This window comes from Siphateles boraxobius, unplaced genomic scaffold, assembly GCF_051911475.1.
Source record: "Siphateles boraxobius isolate OS27281-9 unplaced genomic scaffold, OSU_SipBor_1 19, whole genome shotgun sequence".
NCBI classification, from domain to species: Eukaryota; Metazoa; Chordata; class Actinopteri; order Cypriniformes; family Leuciscidae; genus Siphateles; species Siphateles boraxobius.
Window position 1 is genome coordinate 10,836,231 of NW_027508799.1, and position 19,881 is coordinate 10,856,111.

Here is a 19,881-nt window from a genome sequence, read left to right on the forward strand (position 1 = left end):
TTATCCATTTACCATCAGTCCACGCCCATTTCCATACATCGCCTCCATTTTCCTAACCATATTTTCTTAACTTTTAACTCGATTCAGCCAATGGTTTTACTTAGTAAGCTCTATTTAACACCATATTTAATAAAATCTATCCAGAAAAGGTTTTATATTTTTTTTTTTCCATTCTTTTAACCAATGTAGTTGTTCGAAATTAACTCTAATATTTCCATTACGGACACAATCAATATATTTTCTACATTTACAATCAAATCAATACCTAGTTTGATTCAATCAAACAAAATCGTCACAAGAACAGATTCTTCTGTTAAACTTAAACCATCAGTTGTGTTGATCATCTCGTTCGCCCCACGGACGTTCCGTGTTCTTTTACCTTTAACTTTTAATTCAAACATGCTGTGGTTCTACTTAATAAGCTTCAACAATTATCCCTAGTGTTTACATTAATTAATAGATCTTCTCTTCCCAAAAACATTTTCCTTAAATATTTCCTAATGAATAAGTAACCAATCAAATCTTTTGATCTAGTGTATATCAATACTAAGCCCTATTTTGATTTAATCGAATCAAATCCTCAAAATAATCACAAAACCACATTCTTAAACCATTAGTTGGTTCACATCCTCCTCCAGGCGTGTTGATCATCTCGTTCGCCCCATGGACTATGGGATGGTTGTGGCCTGTTGGTGTAGGTGAGAGGCTTGGACCCAGGTGTCACACTCTCCAACCATTTTCTGATCCTTATAAGGTTTTCCCTTAAATCACGACCGCACCCCCACTGGAGTGAACTGTCACCTGTGAATGGAGACCTTAAGTATTTTGTTAGTGACCGCTTGACCGCTCCCCTTTGGTGTGACCTGTGGAATCAACAACCTGAAACATTATCTCCGGATAATTTCTTGCTCACTTAATAGCACTCGGGGTCCTTTTACCCTGAAAAACACTCAACCCCTGTCCTCATGTCCACACAATATTTATACATTTGGAACAGAATTAGTTCTGTTTGATCCAATCCTTCCTGACATTCTGTAAAAGGAAAATTTTAAGTTATGCGCTGCGCAGGTGTAGCACCTTTCTGCCACACTAATAACCCAGGCCAGGACAGTTAGCCAAATTCATCCATAACCATTATTTTGGTGGGCACATTTTGCCCTGTCTCCCAATCCTGCATGCTCTCTGTAAAGAGAAACAGATTTCGAGGTTATTGTCAGATAGTAAAGTACGTAGTTTCTTTTGTCTACTGTTCTCCCGTGGCCTTCGATGCCCTGGCGTTTCCTGTTGAAACAATCTTTGTTATTGGTGTGTGCGGCACACTCACAGACATCCATTTTGTTAGGCAGAAAAAATGGCTTCTTTCAGGGCTTTTATCAAATTACCCCTAGTGTTCTCCCAACATTTATTCAGCAAATGTGAACCCCTTAATAAACCATATTTGGCAATTGTTATACCATCTCCCTCTTGATGCACGACACAACTCGAGCATCAATTTAACATAACATTTAACATAGTGTTTTTATAAAGTTTGCCATCAACACTAACCCAAACGTTGTCCTTCAGACAAATTTCCTCCAGACATCTTTCTCTGCCTCTGAAACAAAAATATTACATTCTTCACTTAATTACCCTTTGTTTATTACACCTTCTCGGTGGGCATTTACAGTTACATGTTAGATGGTCCTGCTGACCACAATTAAAACACTCTCTGTCATCTAGTGGGTTCATGTGTCAGCCTCAACTACAGCATCAGACACCTGTCCTTGACTATAGTTTGATCACTGTGAGCTTGCAAACGGCTCCAACTTACTGCACACCCTTGAAGCAGTGTGTGTCCCATTCAGGAATGTAAACAGAGCCACTGATTAAGCAGTTCTCTGTATTCTTTTACAGTCCACCAGTGGCGGATTTAATCACAATAGCCAAATCATAATCTTCATCATTATCATTGGCCGCACATTAATTTTAATAAGCTGCATCGAAATGCTCAAAATATTCGAATTTGTTTTCTGTCTTTACCTTACTAATTTGGTATTATCATCAACAACACTAATTACAAGTACTGTTGCTGTTATCCCAGCTTATCTTTTACAAAACATCATCTGCAAATCTCTTCAAAATGAGATCTTCAGAGCAGAGCTGTTTACAGCATTTGCTCTCTTCTGTCTCACTATTTATTTATTTATTTATTTTGTAATAAATAAATGGTGCGTCTATCATTGTAGCCAATCATAGACATACATGTTGAGCACATGAACACAATGGCCAATCAGATACATACCGTAATGTTGAGCCCCATACCAGTCAGATTTCTCATTTAATGGTAATTACATGAGTATCTACTGTTTTCGTCTTAAAGAGTAGTTTACAAATAAAAAACAGCAGTGTCATAATATTATATTATTAGCCCAAATACAGACAATACAACTCAACTTAGCCTATATAGGTCAATTTATAGTCAATCAATAGTCTGTCTCTGAAGGCTGCTTCAATAGATCTCAAAACTAACAGCTTTTTTCTTTGTCTTTTGTTTGCAGATGCCAGATGCAGATGGGAATTAAATGGCACGTGTGAAGGGGTTTGTAGTTCCATGGCTTTCCTACCCTTTTGTTTGGTTCTTTGCAGTTCATGATATTAACATGTTTGTGATGCAGCTTTTTGCTGCCTCTTTGCTACTCAAGAAGACCTTGTTTTTTGGGACAAATAAATTCACAAGGCTTATGTTACTACTACACAGCACAAGTATGTAAATGTATTCTTTAAAATATACATTGAGAAAAGTTCTGAGATTGTTTAACTATTTGTGTACCACTGTTTGAAACTTTGTGAAAATGATGTAAGCCCAGTAGTAGAGACTTAAGTGGTTTATGAACTTTGATTTTAGCTCTTGTGCAAAAATTATTAAAAGAAAAAAGATGCACAGTGGCACCGTTTTTGCATTGTTTTGTGTAATAAATGGAAGGAGAAAATCAAAAGAAAGCCCTTGAATATGTCAAATTTACGGTCCAATTTTTTTTGTTTTAATGCATGATTATTGTGAAGTAGCGGCTGTGAATTAGTGCTAACACAGGTGGTAGTGTAAAGTGTACATTTTAGTGTAAACTTCTATAGCAGTACTTTCAACGCCTAAGCATTTCATGTTAAAACCTAACAGAAAAAATATCAGTGGCATAAGACTATAAGATATTAGATCATGTGAAAAGATTCTTGAAATTCTAGATATGTATACTTCTTAAAGAGAGAGTGAGTGTGTCTGTGTGTACAGTCTACAAAATGAGCTGGCCCTGATCCAAAACAGAGCTGGACAAGATGTGGCCCACATTTGGGCCAAATCGCCATAAAGAAATCTGGAGCTGGCCCAGTTCTGGTCCAGATGAGGAAAAAACGGAACTGTGCCAGTATTGGCCCGTCGTGCCAAAAGACACCGGCCCAGGTCCGTTGCGCGGATCTGGCCCAGAACTTGGAAGTGTTTGGGCCAGATCTTGGCCAAATTATTTTTACTGTCTGGGTTACCTGGTGGAACAAGGTCATCAATAACTGTCTCATCCATCGCAGGTGTACTGTCAGTCCTTTGCCGTTTTCTCGTTTCCTGTCTCTCATAGCGTGCAGTCTTTGTGACCTTTATCTCAGTGTGGCCCAGGTTTAGTGATGGTGCCCAATCCGGATGCGAGTTGTACATTTCATTTGCTGGTTTTCCTGGTAACACAATCAAAATTATCATCCCATAGCAGAAGTGTTTAAAATATATAGAACAATAATGTTGTGTTATGTTTGTGTGCGCGCGCATTCATGTGTATGTATGTGGTGTCGCAGTAGAAAGAAAGAAACAATTTATAAAAAGAAAATCGTACATCATCTTTAACTTACCAGAATGAAAATGCAGGGAACACACTCTCATCGACATTGGGATACTGTGGAAGGTTATGTTTGGTCGTCTTACAGCCGCGATCCACGCGAGCCGACGACTCTTAGATATACTTGGTCTCCGTGTTTCCGCTTCCAAGCAGGAAAGCGTGGGCGAGGGAGTGGAGTCGAACATACACTCTCTGGGTGTGGGTCCTGCAGTTGGTGATAAGGAGTCCCGGTTGTTCCTTCGGGACGCTGCCTGATACCGGACCTGGTGAGATGACCGACTGCGGCTGTCCTCTGGTTGGCTGGAGGCACAGGAAGACTAACCACAGCAGCATCCTGGAACATACAAAGGGGAGAGGGAGAGAGAAAGGGAGGAAAGATCTCAGCGACTGTCATCCTTTGTTGGCTAGGACAGTCTTTCCGCTTCGAGGACGCCGGTATGCCACTTGCTTCGGTGTTCTGGTGCTGCGGTGTGCAGCACATGGTGCGTCATGGCCATACACTGGCATGACCCCCCCCCCCCCCCCCCCCTTTGCACTGTGGCACCACAAGCTTTGGCGCAGCGATGTCATCAGGTGCATAACACAGAGTGTTGTCCTGTGCACGCAGCGTGTGCTTTTTGACTACAGTTGTCTGGGGCACCGGTTGTCGGTGGGTGCAGACGGCGTTCGTGGGTGGTTGGAGGGGTTAGAGGTGGTTTCTCATAGTGTCCATTGGTTTTTCATAGTCTTTGGTAAGCTGGAAGGTTGGGGTCAGGTTAAGCAGAGGCTCTGTGACATTTTGGCACACTTGTGGTGAGAGACTAATGCATGACCCTAAAAGTTCAGAACCACTTGTTGTGGCAAAAATTCATCTTAAACAAACATCACTGCGTAAGAGACACTCAGAGTCAAATTATATAAAATAGAAGTATTTATTCTTGCAAGAATAGGAGCAGTCTAATACACAGTTGTTACCCTGTGCAGAAGAGTGACACACCCCCAGACAGACTGAACTAGCTTTTATCTTAGTTTCAAGGCCTTCTTCCCCCCAGAGCCTTCCTCCCAGTAGTTTTCCATAGACGTCACTAGTTGGCCCACTAAGCTCCCCTGCACCAAATGGCCTTCTGACATCTAGGTCAGAGGTCCTTGTTCGTCTGTTCTCTGGAGTGTCTCCCCCTTCTGCCTCCCCAGGTACATAAACAGAATCTTCTCTCACTACAAGTGAGAGACACACATGTGACATTATTTGAATCATCTATATTTTACTAAAGATCAATGAATATCATTAAAATTGCCACCACAACTCCTCACTTTTTATCATTATGATTACCCATAATCACAATAATAAACAATAAGACAAATTTTAAGTCATATCATCACACTTATACTCTTCATCTCTGGTTTTCACTGACCACTCTCTTAAACATTTGTGAAATAACATTTGGAAAAGTAAAAAGCTTAGGCTGTTTTTGTGGGGATAGTCCCTTAAGTATTAGCAAGCAAGTAAAGACTTTATCTGCGGCCGGGCTGAATGAATAAGCACTGTTATTGCACTCCCGACCTAGGTCGGACCCTCAGTCACCTCAGTATAAACAAGAAATAGTGTATAGTTTAAGTAGGAAACACATCAATTTAACACCCTGGTTATCATTACACATCTTGAAACCCACATGGCATTTCAACAGGCTAAGAAATACGAAGAAATAAAAGTAGAATAAAATCCCTCATTTCGACCCCTCTCCTTGTACGTCAACACATAGCGGATAACCACAGCTTTTAACCTTCTGTTCATATCAAAAACATTCATAGAAATAAAGAAAAAGAAAAGGAAACATACACTTTAACACATGTCACAGTAGCTCCCACTACTTGTATCATCATATTTTGTTCATCCAATTGAACAGACTCCCAGCTTTAACCAGTCTCTGTACTGAGCTGGAAACACACTATAATGCATGGTAAACATAACAATATTGATAATCCTATCGCTGAAATTGGTAGTACAGTACCCCCAACCCCCCAAAGATTAACCAATCTTATCCATTTACCATCAGTCCACGCCCATTTCCATACATCGCCTCCATTTTCCTAACCATATTTTCTTAACTTTTAACTCGATTCAGCCAATGGTTTTACTTAGTAAGCTCTATTTAACACCATATTTAATAAAATCTATCCAGAAAAGGTTTTATATTTTTTTTTTCCATTCTTTTAACCAATGTAGTTGTTCGAAATTAACTCTAATATTTCCATTACGGACACAATCAATATATTTTCTACATTTACAATCAAATCAATACCTAGTTTGATTCAATCAAACAAAATCGTCACAAGAACAGATTCTTCTGTTAAACTTAAACCATCAGTTGTGTTGATCATCTCGTTCGCCCCACGGACGTTCCGTGTTCTTTTACCTTTAACTTTTAATTCAAACATGCTGTGGTTCTACTTAATAAGCTTCAACAATTATCCCTAGTGTTTACATTAATTAATAGATCTTCTCTTCCCAAAAACATTTTCCTTAAATATTTCCTAATGAATAAGTAACCAATCAAATCTTTTGATCTAGTGTATATCAATACTAAGCCCTATTTTGATTTAATCGAATCAAATCCTCAAAATAATCACAAAACCACATTCTTAAACCATTAGTTGGTTCACATCCTCCTCCAGGCGTGTTGATCATCTCGTTCGCCCCATGGACTATGGGATGGTTGTGGCCTGTTGGTGTAGGTGAGAGGCTTGGACCCAGGTGTCACACTCTCCAACCATTTTCTGATCCTTATAAGGTTTTCCCTTAAATCACGACCGCACCCCCACTGGAGTGAACTGTCACCTGTGAATGGAGACCTTAAGTATTTTGTTAGTGACCGCTTGACCGCTCCCCTTTGGTGTGACCTGTGGAATCAACAACCTGAAACATTATCTCCGGATAATTTCTTGCTCACTTAATAGCACTCGGGGTCCTTTTACCCTGAAAAACACTCAACCCCTGTCCTCATGTCCACACAATATTTATACATTTGGAACAGAATTAGTTCTGTTTGATCCAATCCTTCCTGACATTCTGTAAAAGGAAAATTTTAAGTTATGCGCTGCGCAGGTGTAGCACCTTTCTGCCACACTAATAACCCAGGCCAGGACAGTTAGCCAAATTCATCCATAACCATTATTTTGGTGGGCACATTTTGCCCTGTCTCCCAATCCTGCATGCTCTCTGTAAAGAGAAACAGATTTCGAGGTTATTGTCAGATAGTAAAGTACGTAGTTTCTTTTGTCTACTGTTCTCCCGTGGCCTTCGATGCCCTGGCGTTTCCTGTTGAAACAATCTTTGTTATTGGTGTGTGCGGCACACTCACAGACATCCATTTTGTTAGGCAGAAAAAATGGCTTCTTTCAGGGCTTTTATCAAATTACCCCTAGTGTTCTCCCAACATTTATTCAGCAAATGTGAACCCCTTAATAAACCATATTTGGCAATTGTTATACCATCTCCCTCTTGATGCACGACACAACTCGAGCATCAATTTAACATAACATTTAACATAGTGTTTTTATAAAGTTTGCCATCAACACTAACCCAAACGTTGTCCTTCAGACAAATTTCCTCCAGACATCTTTCTCTGCCTCTGAAACAAAAATATTACATTCTTCACTTAATTACCCTTTGTTTATTACACCTTCTCGGTGGGCATTTACAGTTACATGTTAGATGGTCCTGCTGACCACAATTAAAACACTCTCTGTCATCTAGTGGGTTCATGTGTCAGCCTCAACTACAGCATCAGACACCTGTCCTTGACTATAGTTTGATCACTGTGAGCTTGCAAACGGCTCCAACTTACTGCACACCCTTGAAGCAGTGTGTGTCCCATTCAGGAATGTAAACAGAGCCACTGATTAAGCAGTTCTCTGTATTCTTTTACAGTCCACCAGTGGCGGATTTAATCACAATAGCCAAATCATAATCTTCATCATTATCATTGGCCGCACATTAATTTTAATAAGCTGCATCGAAATGCTCAAAATATTCGAATTTGTTTTCTGTCTTTACCTTACTAATTTGGTATTATCATCAACAACACTAATTACAAGTACTGTTGCTGTTATCCCAGCTTATCTTTTACAAAACATCATCTGCAAATCTCTTCAAAATGAGATCTTCAGAGCAGAGCTGTTTACAGCATTTGCTCTCTTCTGTCTCACTATTTATTTATTTATTTATTTTCCCGGACTGTTCAGTTACTCTTCATAAAGTGTAACAATTTGTACATCATTATTTTCATTACAACTGGTTTGAACCCTTTTCCCTTCCATCACATGGTCAGTCTGCAGATTCAACTTAATATTATCATTATTGTCTCAGTCTTATCTCTACTGTTTCTCCAAAACAGATTATATTACTCAGTCCGTAAATTACACAGACAACCATTATAGCTACTTGCTTCAATACCCTTATTTTCTTAACATTAATAAAATAAAGCAGATATATCATCATTTCAATCATTATTTTATCAAAATCTAGAATTGTTCCCCATTCTGCTTAAAACATTCTTCATATCATGTTAATCCCTGTCAATCATACAATGCCTTATTTTATTCTAAAACTTTTCATATCATTTAAACAGTTAATTTGACTTCCATAAATTCTGTCAGACCATGTCTATTTTCATCACATATAGTTTTCTACTATATTTCTCCTTTCTTTTCCCTACATGCCAGTTCCTTCATTATCCTCTCCTTTCTTTTCTCAAACATGCCAGTTCCTTCATTATCTAACCAGTACATGATTGTTTGCACAATCCCCACACACACATGTCTCACTCACCACCTTTATGTTTTTTCACTTCCCTCTTCCACCAAGTCTCACTTACAGTTCCCTCTATTTCACACAGACAGCCTTATTGCTTCTTCCTACTTCAATATCTAAAACATACATTTCTCCCCATACTTTCCTAGTTCTACAGAAAACCGGTGTATCAAATTTGGCATGCTTACTCTGAGATTTTCCCATACTGGCTGTTTTCTGTTCCCTGTGGATTTCTCTTCAACGCGCGTTTTCTCTAATCTGTTTAGGCGTCCCCAACAGACCCGATTCTTTCTTTTAACCCAAATCGGTCGGGTTGCACTATTAGTGCCCTCCTAATTAAGGTTTACCAAAAACTGTTCTGGTTCCCCCTAATTAGCCTCAGTACCTAAAAACAATTTGCTCCGTCGTGGAACAACTAATTTTCAGGGTACCTATCTGTTTGAAATCTCTTGATCTGTTACAGTTCTCACTTAATCCCAGATTATTTATCTGCTTGAAATTTCTTGTTCTGTTACAGACCTCAATTAATCTCAGATCATTTTCCCTCGTATCTGTTTGAAATTTCTTGATCTATATAGATCTCAATTAATCTCAGATTACGTACCACAGAAACAGCCTTCAGCCAATATGGTTCAATTTCACTCTTCTCCCCAATTAAACTGAATTTAATTAACTTACCCAAAAGAAAATAAATTGAACTGTCTCTTACCAGAGATGCTTCTGTTGCCACCGGGTTCTTTCAATTGATTCCAGTGGAGTTTCTCCTGGCCCTGATAGCGGTCGGCCCCTCTCTCTGAAATTTACGAGGTAGAGCTGGAACTGCTCAGTCCAGGTGGCCAAACACCGTCCGCTCTCAGGTCCAGAAGGCACTTCCAAGGAATCCCACTCTGACACCAAAATTGTTGTGGCAAAAATTCATCTTAAACAAACATCACTGCGTAAGAGACACTCAGAGTCAAATTATATAAAATAGAAGTATTTATTCTTGCAAGAATAGGAGCAGTCTAATACACAGTTGTTACCCTGTGCAGAAGAGTGACACACCCCCAGACAGACTGAACTAGCTTTTATCTTAGTTTCAAGGCCTTCTTCCCCCCAGAGCCTTCCTCCCAGTAGTTTTCCATAGACGTCACTAGTTGGCCCACTAAGCTCCCCTGCACCAAATGGCCTTCTGACATCTAGGTCAGAGGTCCTTGTTCGTCTGTTCTCTGGAGTGTCTCCCCCTTCTGCCTCCCCAGGTACATAAACAGAATCTTCTCTCACTACAAGTGAGAGACACACATGTGACATTATTTGAATCATCTATATTTTACTAAAGATCAATGAATATCATTAAAATTGCCACCACACACTGTTTAATGGGTTCGCTAGATATGTAGCATAAAGTTAGGTGTTTCATGTGTATCTAGCTAGTGATCTGTCTCTTGTATCTTTATCATCTTAGCTGTGAATGTTAGGAGGCTAAGACTTGTGTGGTTCCTAGAGTATTTCCTGGAAAGGGCATAGCCGAGATAAAATCAATGACTTAAGATGGTTCTTATGACTAAATTATTTCTCTGGACTTAAATGGTGGTTCACTACGGCTTGACGAAGTGAAGGATAGGAGGAAAAGGGACAGCTTTCCTATTCAAATTATGCTTATTATCAATCCTCAGGACTATAGTTATGCCCTGGTAATAGTTGAAAATACTTGTGTTGCAGGATCACAAAAATGAGTTCACTTGTTGAAAATAAACACAATCACAAATAAAGGTGTCTCTGTTTCCTTTCTGGGCCCAATGGGAAATGGAACCAAATTCGAACAAGAGAGGAAATGGAATTAAATCATATGGATGACCGAATAGACAAGGGAATAGCTGACTGCTATTATTATCAAAGTGGAAATAAAAAAAATATAATAAAATACATTATAAAATAAAGTAATCAAAACAGCGGTAATGATCTGAATGAGAGAATAATCAGTAGCACAAGTGACTAAACTTTGGATTTGCCTGGACCAACACTGCATAGTGGGTTACAGCGGTTGCGTGTTCAAGACCACACTCTGTGTGTCCCTCCAAAGGTTTAGTCAAAATGCTGATGGAAATTCTCATTACTATACGAATTCTTCTCTAGCTACACAGTTTACATGTAGTTAAACTTAAGTTTAATTGACAGGGCATCTGCAAATTTAGCCTACAGCGCTCAGCCAGGACTATGCCTAACTAGTGAAGGTGAAATTTATCTGAGAAGAATTGAAAGTACGGAAAGTGAAGAATTAGAAACCCTAACAGGGGTTAAAGAAAGTATTCTAGAATAATTTGCACTGTGTAAACAAAAGCTGTAATTAAGGCTTCAAGTGAATGATGCTAACTGTAGAAGTTATTATTTAGCTTAGCCTAAGCTGGATGAATGCTAGGTTAGGTTAGCTTAGCCTAAGCTGGATGGACGTTAGTTTAGTTTAGCCACCTAGTCTGGTTTGTTTACAAAGTGACATCACAAGTTAGCACTTCCTGTGACCAGTTGTTGTCATGGGGACCAGAGCATGTCAGAACAATTCAACAGTACCTGAAGAATGTCTGCACATTTTACTGAGTTATGCATGTTTAAACGGATTAAAAGGGGGCGCCTTTACTTTAAGTCTTTCAAGAACTTGATGTTACATTCAGTAAAATGCAAATGTGTTTTGGCATTTGCTAATTTTACTCATGGAACTCTTCTCTTTACTTTACACAACTTATTCTATTTGTTTACAGAGAAAGGTCAAAGCTTGTCTAAGACTATATATCTATACTCCTATACTCCTGATCCTGATCGATTGCTCCTGTCTGCCTAGCTGCCTTCTGTGTTTTGTTTGCTTCGAGGCTGTAAGCTCCGTCTAAGCCTCATATTAGCTTTGTATTTCTTTCTGTTTTGAACCATCATTTACTACCATTTCTAGTTGTTTATATTACTAAATACAGCTTAGACAACATCTCAGATTAACCTGACATCGCTAGCTTCCGTTATTGTTAGAACAACACGCTAGTAACTCGCTAGCCTGTTAACGCGCCACCCGTGCGCTCAGTTATTTATTTATTTTTCTCTCGCGCGCCCGCGCCTCTGAGTTCATAAAAAGCCCAGGTGAGTAAGAATCAGTCAACAAACACGGTGAGTAATGTCTTGTCCTGTTATTGTCACCTGCACTTCATGTTACATGTTTAGCATAGCCTTCCCCGTCGGCAATATAGGGTTTATATGTGATAAATGCAAGGAAACAGTCAGGCTGACGGAGAAGATTTCAGAATTAGAAACACGCATCCAAACTTTAATTGAGGATTGTAAGTGTGCTAGAGCTTTAGATTCTACTTTGGATGCGCCTAGCATAGTGAACTCTTTACATGATTCGGTTCCGGCTGAATTATTGCCTGTGCAGCCAGGCAGATGGGTGACAGTGAGGGATCGCTCTAGTCACGGATCAAAAAACCACTCTTCCGTTCCGATTACCACAACAAATCGATTTGCCCCACTCAGTGAAACACCCACTGAGAATTCTGTTGATTGTGCCCTGGTAATTGGCGATTCTATTACACGGAACGTGAAAATAGGGACACCAGCCAACATAGTCACATGTTTGCCGGGAGCCAGAGCGCCTGACATCAAAGCAAATTTAAAAGTGCTGGCTAATGCTAATCGTAAATTCTCTAAGATTGTTATTCACGTCGGCACTAATGATGTTCGACTCCGCCAGCCGGAGATCACCAAAATTAATATTAAAGAGGTGTTTGAACTCGCAAGTACGATGTCAGGCACTGTAATTTGCTCTGGCCCCCTTCCTGTTCGAAGGAGTGATGAGATAGTTAGCAGATTGTCATCACTCAATGGCTGGCTGTCTAAGTGGTGTCCGCAAAATAATATAGAATTCATAGACAATTGGAAAAGTTTTTGGGGCAAACCTGACCTGTTGAAAAGAGATGGTATTCATCCTTCCTGGGATGGTGCTGCTCTTCTCTCTAGTAATTTGGCCCATAGTCTTAGAGACAAAACATGACAATCTGGGGCTCAGGTCAGGAAGCAGACAAACTGACTAAACCAACCGTCTACTAGCGGCCTCGCGTCACCAAGGTCAGATAAATCCCATCACATAGAGGCTCTTTCACCTAGATATCATCATATAGAGACTGTGTCTGTTCCCCGAATTTGGAAATCCAAAAAACGTCCAAACCGATCTAAGGTTAAAAATGTAATTGATATTCAACAAATAAAAAATAGATATAATACAGATGAGCAAACGATAAAGCTTGGGTTGCTGAATATTCGATCCCTTACTTCAAAAGCACTCATAGTTAATGATATGATTTCAGATTATAACCTAGATGTGCTGTGTATGACAGACACCTGGCTAAAACCAGACGATTACATTACTTTAAATGAGTCAACCCCTCATGATTACTGTTATAAACATGAACCTCACCTGAAAGGCAAAGGGGGAGGTGTTGCTGTAATTTATAGTAATATTTTCAAAACCATTAAAAAATCTAGTTTAAAATATATTTCTTTTGAAGTGTTGGTGCTTAATGTAAAAATATATAATGTAAACGATAAATCAAGTTTGAGAATTCTGCTGGCAACTGTCTACAGGCCACCAGGGCACCATAAAGATTTTATCAAAGAATTTGCTGACTTTCTATCAGAATTAGTATTGACTGCAGATAAAGTCCTAATTGTTGGTGATTTTAATATACATGTAGATAATGGAAAAGATGCAATGGGATTGGCATTAAAAGACATTCTTAACTCTATTGGAGTTAGACAACACGTGTCAGGACCTACTCATTGTCGTAATCATACTCTAGATCTAATATTATCACATCGAATCAATGTTGATGCTGTTGAAATTCTGCAGCAGAGCGACGACATCTCAGATCATTATCTAGTCTCATGTAAATTACATTTAGCCAAGGCTGCAAAGCCAACTCCGTGTTACAAGTATGTTAGACCTATCACTTCTGCCACTAAAGATTGCTTTATCAATAATCTTCCTAATCAGTTTCATCGTCTCAGCATCCCAGATAGCTTAGAAGAACTTGATATTGCAACAGAAACTTTTAACTCTCTCCTTTCCAGCACTTTAGATACAGTTGCTCCGTTGCGCTTAAAGAAGATTAAAGAAAATAGTCCAACACCGTGGTACAACGAGCACACCCGGGCCCTTAAGAGAGCAGCCAGAAAAATGGAGTGCAACTGGAAGAAAACAAAACTAGAGGTATTTCGGATTTCATGGAAGAAGAGCTCGATTGCTTACAGAGAGGCTTTAAAAGCTGCTAGATCTGCTTATTTTTCAACCCTATTTAAAGAAAATAAACATAATCCAAGGTATTTATTTGAAAAAGTGGCTACACTAACGAAAAAGAAAGCTTCAAGCCCAGAAGTTTCCAAGAAACACAGCAGTAATGACTTTATGAACTTCTTCACTTATAAGATTGATAATATTAGGGACAAAATTATAACTAGTCAACCGTCTACTACAGCATCATATCAGGGAGTGCATTATAGTCTCCCCGAGGTAAAATTTGATTCATTTGTTGCCATAGGAGAGGAAGAATTTTGCAAACTCGTTAATTCATCTAAATCGACAACATGTATGTTAGACCCTATACCGACTAAACTACTGAAAGAGATGCTTCCAGAAGTCATAGATCCTCTTCTTAACATCATTAATTCATCTTTGTCTCTAGGATACGTACCAAAAACCTTTAAGCTGGCTATGATTAAACCGCTTGTTAAAAAAACCCAACTTGATCCTACAGAATTAGTCAATTACAGGCCGATCTCAAATCTACCTTTTCTGTCAAAGATATTAGAAAAGGCAGTATCCTCACAACTGTGTTCCTTTCTTAAAAGAAATGGTATCTGCAAGGATTTCCAGTCAGGATTTAGACCGCACCATAGCACTGAGACAGCTCTCATTAGAGTCACAAATGATTTGCTCTTATCATCCGATCGTGGTTGTATCTCTCTATTAGTGTTACTTGATCTTAGTGCTGCATTTGACACCATTGACCACAACATTCTCTTAAATAGACTAGAAATCTATGTTGGCATTAGTGGAATTGCATTAGCAATGTTTAAATCATATTTATCTGACCGCTATCAGTTTGTAGCAGTAAATGAAGAGATGTCTTATCGATCACAAGTTCAGTATGGCGTACCACAAGGCTCAGTACTAGGACCGCTGCTGTTCACTCTGTACATGCTACCTTTAGGAGATATCATTAGGAAACATGGAATTAGCTTTCACTGTTATGCTGATGATACTCAGCTCTATATTTCTTCCAAACCTAACGAAACCTACCAATTCACAAAATTATCGGAATGCATAGTTGATATCAAAAATTGGATGACTAGTAATTTCCTACTACTAAATTCTGAAAAAACAGACATTCTAATTATTGGACAAAAAACTTCCACACGTAATAACCTAGAATACCGTCTAACACTTGATGGCTGCTCTGTTAAGTCTTCGTCGTCAGTTAGGAACCTGGGTGTGCTCTTTGATACCAATCTTTCATTTGAAAGTCACGTGTCTAGTGTCTGTAAAACCGCATTTTTCCATCTTAAAAATATATCTAAATTACGTCATATACTCTCATTGACAAATGCGGAACAACTAGTTCATGCGTTCATGACATCAAGGCTAGATTATTGTAATGCTCTACTGGGTGGTTGCCCTGCACGCTTAATAAACAAACTACAGCTAGTTCAAAACGCAGCCGCTAGAGTTCTTACAAGAACCAGGAAGTACGACCATATTAGCCCGGTTCTGTCAACACTGCATTGGCTCCCTATTAAACATCGTATAAATTTTAAAATATTGCTGATTACTTACAAAGCACTAAATGGTTTAGCTCCCCAGTACTTGAGCGAGCTCTTAACGCATTATAGTCCTTCACGTCTATTGCGATCTCAAAACTCTGGCCAATTGATAATACCTTGAATATATAAATCGACTGCTGGCGGTAGATCCTTTTCCTTTTTAGCACCAAAACTTTGGAACAATCTTCCTAACGTTGTCCGGGAAGCAGACACAGTCTGTCAGTTCAAAGCTAGACTAAAAACACATCTCTTTGACCTAGCATTCACATAACACTCTATAGCCTTCTATAATTCAATATTAGGCTGCTTAGATTGGGTCAGCCGGAACTGGGAACACTTCCCTCATATCCTGATGTACTCGTTACATCATAAGAAGAATGGCATCTACGCTAATTTTAGTGTCTTTGTTTATCCCGAGGTTTTCCCGCAGCCTGCTGGATCCAGGCCGTTTCCAGATCTGACAAAGGACTTTCGCCTGGACCTGATGACAATGCAGTGCTGAAGTGCCAACTAGCCGCTCCCTATGGAGGATCCCTATACCACTCTACAGATAAAGCGTTGTGGAATTTTTCGGTTCGCGTACCTATCCAAAGTGATAAGATAAAACAAAAATTCTGCATCAAAATTTATAGAAACCTGCACATATATATTCAAACGCACATAACTATAGAATCAATTCTTAATGCGCATGTGAACGCAATCAGCGTCTATCACAGGTTCAAGTTTAAAGTCTGTTTAGAGAGAACGGTGTCGTCTTAGCGGCCCCTAATTTAATAACAAATGATCATGACAATGCAGTGCTGAAGTGCCAACTAGCCTCTCCCTATGGAGGATCCCTATACCACTCTATACGGCCCCTAATTTAATAACAAATGATCATGACAATGCAGTGCTGAAGTGCCAACTAGCCTCTCCCTATGGAGGATCCCTATACCACTCTACAGATAAAGCGTTGTGGAATTTTTCGGTTCGCGTACCTATCCAAAGTGATAAGATAAAACAAAAATTCTGCATCAAAATTTATAGAAACCTGCACATATATATTCAAACGCACATAACTATAGAATCAATTCTTAATGCGCATGTGAACGCAATCAGCGTCTATCACAGGTTCAAGTTTAAAGTCTGTTTAGAGAGAACGGTGTCGTCTTAGCGGCCCCTAATTTAATAACAAATGATCATTTAGACGGAAGTGAATCAATCAAAACTAACTTTAGCTGGAAAAAACATTTTTCAAGAGCCACTATAAAACCAAACCAATCTCTGTTACCTTAAATTATATGTTTATCTCTGTAAAGCTGCTTTGAAACAATCTACATTGTTAAAAGCGCTATATAAATGAGGATGACTATAGTTACGTCCCTCTCATGCATAAATGCTGACTTTTCAGCGAGTGAACAGTTTTGATAGCTAGGTAGCTCTCTGCTTGTAGATGCAGCTAAAAATTTAGGTGAATTACATCAATCTAACAATAATTTGTAAGGCCTTTACATTGTAGAAAGGGGAGCATCACCCAGGTCTACGTATATATAACATTGTCCTGAGCTTTCTTTGTCAGAAACAGGTTTAGCAATACTGCAATTTGGATTTCTTTAACCAAAGCAGGATAGATATCGGTACAGTTTACAAGCTGCTGAGATGAGATTCCTTTGTCAAACAGACTTACGCTTTAATGCTGAACTTACTGATACCAGTTGGAAATCTAAGACTCTTTCACTTACAGTAGATATGTCAATTCCAGCTATCGTTTTATCTGCATTTAGACAAGCGAGCAACCAGTGATCAAAATGCGTATCGCATGTTGTGTTCAAGTTGGACCTTAATGGTCCAATGCACGTCTGTAGGTTAACAGTAGTTTAAAGCTCAGGTGGTTTTCACTCTGGCATCAAGGTGACGTATGCCCTATTTGGAGCTAATGTTTCCTGTAACCCTTCATTGTCATGGAAACTAATGTTTAGCAGTGCCAATTCAACCAGCATGTAGCAAATGTTTGTTTCAAAAGAGTCATGCATAGTCTGTTGGCAGGTGAGGCTTACACGTCCATTCAAGATTTTCTTTATATCAGTAAAATTCTACTTTTACTAATGCAGAGTCTTGCTGCTCTTTGAGCACACATTTTCATCTACTTTAAAATTTTTATGTCCTATGCTGACCAGGGACTTTTTAGCAGAGTCTTGCATTGTGTTCATGCTGTGTGCCTTCTGGTTTTGCAGTTCAGAATCAATGGGGTCTTAGGAACCCTTTCTGAGGAGGCCTTCTGTGTTAGAGGCCTTCTGCATCAGGTCATGCATCGTTGAGTGGGCATTGCGTGGGGGCAGGTGAAAATATGTTGACTAACTGGTTTTGGAGGAAAAGTTTCTTGAAGCTGGTGTCCTCCTCCGTCACAGGTTTGTTGTAAGTTCCACAGAAAACACGTTCGGAGTCGGTGGTGGTAGCACAGGCCCTTCTAGGTCTGTCCTGCTTGGTGTCTGGGCAGGGCCTAGCTGGGCTGGATGTGTCCAGATCAGATGGAGTCTGTCTCGGTGTGCCACATCTGTTGGAGACTGCAGGTGAAAATCAATGTCTCGTAGATTGGCAGGGATACTTCTGACCTTTCACTTGAGATTGTTGAGTGTCACTTCATGTGCCATTTCAGGGTTTGTCTGAGTAACCTTTTCCTCCTGCAGCTGCAGGGGCTCCCAGGACACTGGCTGGTGAAGTGTTAAGCTGAGTGCTTTGGCTCCTCCCCCCTTTGTGCAGGGCTGGGGAAGCTTACGCTGCTGATGTGAAGGTCAGCAGGGTACATCTTTCTTGTGTGGTCCATTTGCAGTGGGTTGGACTGTTGCAGCTCTCTTTGGACCACATGGAGTGCGTCAATAATGTTACAGCATCGCTAAGTCAGTGTTCGGACTTCCGCAGCACATTGATGGCTTTGAGTTCAACCATTTCTTTAAGTTCTTTGAGTGAAACAGTTCTTTGCCCGTCGGTTTGCAGGTGCTCAGAGCTGTCGTCCGCCTGAAAACTGATGATCTCTTTCAGTTGCTCTGCTCTGTCGGGGTCCTTGCATCTGTCCTGTGTCCTCTCACGCTGAGCAGGGTTTGTTCTCTGTGGAATTCTGTGGCTGGCAGCATTAGTTCATTTACCTCCTGTTTGAGGCCTGCGGGAGGGCGGCCAAGGAGAAGATGATTCTGGTCAGCTCTTGGTGGCTCAGGCCGGACGTCCGCTTTCGTTGTCGTCTAACTGTTCCTTTCTCTGCCGTGGCAGGTTGTTGCCTGCTTCAGGCTGAAGGATGTCCATGACACTGCTCTGCCGGGTCTCCAGGGGGTCCTGGTGGGAGGCAGGGCTGGATGCCTGAGGCCTACTGGCACACTTCTGGGACATGAGATAGAGAGGGCAAAGGCAAATGCAAGTTTCTACTGAGGTGGTGAGCTATGAGCTTACTCATAACAAAATGTTTTGAGTATCCTGGTTGACGTGCTTTAAGCAGCGTCGACTGATGACTGGGCTTTTAAATGCTGATGGTTCTTCTCACATGTTACAAATAGAATGAAACAGACAAACAAACAAACAGTTTGTATGGGCGAAGAGAGTGGATCTGCATACACGAAGAGCAGGTCTGTGCTACAGAGAGAGTTGGAGGTGAGTACAGCATGTTTATAGCCTATCGGAGATGTAGCTGCATGTTTATGTTTAGCTGATGGCAAAAATCACGTATTTACCCGGTGACCTCAACTCATGCCTTGCTGTGATTGGCTGTTGCTCATGACATCAGTGAGATTGAATTGTGCGACAGCTCTGGATATCTAGCATGCTAGATATTTTTCTAGGCTCTGTGACGCGTCTGCGAGTGTCTTTGATGCGTTGTTGGCTCTTTCATACTAACAGATTGGCGAGCGTTCATCGCCCGCTAATCCCCCGCGATTTGCACGCGATAACATCCTGACCTGTCGGCGAGCTCAACGATTTGCAAATCGGGCTTAAAATCATGTAGTGTGAACTAGGCTTAAGGAAACAACAGTCGCTAGATATTGTAATCCTATAGAGAGAGAGAGAAGATGAGGATAGTGACTAGTGATCTAAAATAAGGTAAAGGTAAAGTTAGAACATCCTTATAGCTCTGAGAAACTAAAAGGAAAGGGAAGCAAGTAATTTAATTAAGTTTCAAATTTAGTCAAGCTCTATTTAGCTGAATATAAGAATTCAGGTCGAAACAAAGGTAAATAAATTGAAATAAAATCAAAAATAAAAAGGTAAACATTGAATGTTCTCATAGCTCTGGTAACTTGCGTTGAAATTGAATAAGCAAATTGATTTAATTAAATTACACACACACACACACACACACACACACACACACACACACACACACACACACACACACACACACACACACACACACACACACACACACACACACACACCCCA

General features: G+C 40.0%; 1 pseudogene; it reads right to left on the reverse strand.

Annotated features, from left to right (window-relative positions):
• The window catches only part of LOC143741419 (uncharacterized), a 30,334-nt pseudogene that overhangs the window by 8,124 nt on the left and 2,329 nt on the right, over positions 1–19,881 (reverse strand).